The sequence below is a fragment of the Octopus bimaculoides genome, chromosome 2 (assembly GCF_001194135.2).
Source record: "Octopus bimaculoides isolate UCB-OBI-ISO-001 chromosome 2, ASM119413v2, whole genome shotgun sequence".
In the NCBI taxonomy this organism is placed as follows: Eukaryota; Metazoa; Mollusca; class Cephalopoda; order Octopoda; family Octopodidae; genus Octopus; species Octopus bimaculoides.
Window position 1 is genome coordinate 80,088,332 of NC_068982.1, and position 3,913 is coordinate 80,092,244.

Genomic DNA, 3,913 nt, shown 5'->3' on the forward strand with positions numbered 1-3,913 from the left:
TCGTTGAGCGAACGTGGAAAAAATTATAAATTAAAAACTCGAGAAGCGAGAAAAAATAAATAAATAAAATTTGGAAGTTTCACTTCAAAAATTTTTCCCATTTCATTCCTTCTTTCTCGTATTCCTTCCGTCTTTTATTTCTGCAATCCTTCATGTCATTACTCAATTTTTAAAATTTATTTTTTATCCATTCTTTCATTTTATCAGTAATTATTTACCTTTATTTCTTACGCTTCATTATAAATTTACTTGCATACATACATACATACATACATACGTACGCGTATATATTCAAATTCATATTCACTAAAGATTGCAAAACTGAACGAAACCATGGTGCGAGTTTATATAGTTAACCAAACATACACCCACGCGCACATACATGCACACATACACACACGTAATGTGCAGTTATATGCTATACATATCTGGTTAAGTATACAATTAAAACCACTGCACGGTTTTTCCTTCTTTGACTTGCGGTGATCTTCAATAGAAGTGGGGGAAAAAAGGTAAAATTTGTTTATGAATTCGTACGGAGCTGCTATGTAAATGGTTAAGGTTGATGATTGTGTAGATTGATAGTTGGACAACAATGGCCGAGTGGGTGAAATAGAACTCAAGTTAGTGTTCTGGTGGAGGTTCTGTTGAGTGAAAGACAATAAAAACAACGAAAGAAAGGGGTGAGGAAGAAAAGAGGAGGAGCGATAGATGAATTAGTTAGGTTCGGGTGAAGGTTCAGTGTAGTTAGTTATATCGCAAAACCAGAGGACCAGAGTCCGTAGTCAAAGAAATATACCAGTTAGAGGAAGAAACCATGCCTAGAGTTTGTAGTGTGATTACTACTTCTTGTACGTAGACTAGAATGTTTATGTGTTGTAGAAACACCGTCTTAGTAGTTTAATGTCGATCACACTTGATCTTTATAATGGATCAAAACTTGTCATACCCGGTTTGGCGCCTCTTCTGGTGTTCTTTAACTCCTTTATTGTATTCAAAAGTGACTTTGTGACATTATCGATATTGGCTTTTGCAGCCCAACTTGAACTCTTCTCTCATCTCTGGAAGATGACTTCTCTATTCTAGAAATATTTCTATAGTCGCTGTTCTACGAAATTTCCCACTTTTGTTCCTCCTCCTCTTAACGTTACTGTTCAAGAGACTTGTCTTTCTGCTAATTCCCGTCCTTTCTTTATTGATACACTTCCTCCTCCTGTAAGAAATATTTCAACTCAAATAGTTTCATTCTTCGACCATCTCTTGTAGGGAGCTATATTCCTTGTTTTCCAAATGAACATCGTGATCCTTTTAAATCTTGCGTTGGTCATTTTTATGAATACCTCACGGCGACTACAACCAACATCGTAACATAGGCCACCAACACCATCTTCCACTACCCCTACTCCTGCGTGAAAATACGTCACAACGACCACGACCAACAGTTGGAGAGTTGCTGCTGTTGCTAACCCAAACGCCGAGCAGTTTAAAATAAAATGACAAAATTGATGTAAATACTCATTTTCTGAACTACTTTCTTCTGAAGATAGGCCTTTGCGCCCGAAATATAAAGGGTTCTTGTAAAACTTACAGCATTGTTAGAAGCATTCTTTATTTCTCTTTTACTTCATTTTCTCCTTCTGTACTACAGTGCTTCAAGCAAACTACAACGTTCTGTTTGTTTTAGTTTTTTCTTTAGTAACAGTTGAAGTCTTTGTTTCAGACTCTGTTTTATTACTAGCTGCTTGTCCTCTTGTCGAGGATTGAGTACTTTGTGAATCTGGAAAGGAAACTTACTCTTGGAGTTGAGAGTTCGATAATATTTTGTTTCGTCCCTATGACAGGTCGATACTCTGAGTTTGTGAACCTTGGTATTTGTGATATTTTAAAGGATTTTTAAGGATACGTTGTTTGCGCGTAGTTTGGATACAGTATAACTCTTACAATTCTGTTTTCATCTGTCTTTACGTTCCGAGTTCAAATTCCGCCGGGGTCTTTCATGCTCTTGGGTCGAAAAAATAAGTACCTCCCCCGAAATTGCTGTCGATAAACTAAGTACCAGTCAAGTACTGGGGTTGATGTAATCAACCAGCCCCACCCCACACCCCACCCCAAACTGCAGGCCTTGTGCCTATATTAGAAAGGATTATAAGTGTTTCGTTGAAAAGATTGTGTGACGACTATGTTCAAGAGGTGAAACGAGACTGTGGTTGTCTGTCCATTGACCGATGTTATCACCGTCTTAAATTCAAGAAGCTATGTCCAGAGTGATTTACCCCCATTGTGTACAAGTGACACCCATGTGAGAAAGTGGTGAGGCGTCTACATCAAATAAGTCGTTAGCGTGCATATTGTCATACATTTTGCCCTGAACTCAAGCATTTTCACCTACAATATCACTTTTAAAATATTTTTCAATAAGTGTATGATGTTTTTTTTATAAAACACTTGTATGATAGGAGTGCGTTATATGCGAGAGTGCGTGTTATAGACCGGCAAATACGGTAATTGCTTCCCGGTGTTGTTACAGACACTGCTAGAGCACTACAAGTAAATATTTTAAGTCATGAAAATTAAATGAGAAACAACAGCAATAAATTATTTTCAATTTTCTATGGAATTTGAAAGCGCATAGTTATTGTTTAAAGATGTGATATTTTAAATAAGGAATTTGAATAACCTATTTATCTCCCAGACAACTCCTATCCAATATTTATAGTACAACTTCATCTCAGAAGCTCAGAACTGTTGCTTGATATATCTGCAATACACCGCGAAAACATACCTGTTAGAAGAGGTGCTTCTTGGAAAATGATACGAACAGGAACAATACTGGAAGAGACTGAGGCCTGCCATCCATCAAGGAATTCGAGGAACCACTTTGCCCTCATTTTGTGCGCTTGCTTTATACTCAAATATTCTACAACTTTGGTATAATCACCAGGACAGCATGACAAAATGACATAAAGTATCAAGCTCAACAAGGAAAAATGTATAAACGTGTGTGCATGTGCATATATGAGTGTATGTGTGTGTGTGTGAATGCATGCATGCATGTATGTATGTATGTATGTTAAACACACACACACATACAGGCACGCAGGCAGGCACGCACACACACACATATATGTATATATGCCTACAGATATCGATTAACAGAAACTCAAGCTTAAAGATCAACGGCATCGACCTCAACCAGTCTGGGAGGAGCCGCCAATACTTCGGACACTACTGCACTTCCCCGGACTAAATAAATAAATAAAACAATCAGCATTTCTTGGAAAAATTCGATAGAATTTATTGTCCATTGTGTTTTTGTGTACAAAGATAAAAAAATAAAAGAAAAACACTGGTGGGTGGGGAGAGAAAACAACCCAAAATGCTACGTCTACCACCCAAAATGCTACACCACCACCACCAACAACAACAACACCCGCATCATCACAATCATAACAGCAACAACAACAACAACAATAATAATAATAATAATAACAACAACAATAATAATAATAATAATAATAATAATAATAATAATAATAATAATAATAATAATAATAATAATAACCACAGCAGCAGCAACAATAATGGCAACAACAACAACTGCAACAGCAAAAACAACAGCAAAAGACAACAACAGCAACAACTACAACAACAACAATAGGCAGTTCAGAGAAGCGTGCAGAAAGCCGTGTTATCTTAACATCGCAATATCGATTTATTGGTGCACGATCAATTGTCTTAGTTTAACATTACCCACACCCAACATCACCACCACCACCGCCACAGACGCCGCCACCGACAGACCCCACCAACATCAGCCCGCCGCCACTGCCGACACCGCCGACACAGCCGCCACCGACACCACTGCCACCGCTATCACCACCGCAATCGTCAACAAAATCATAACTAGAACCAC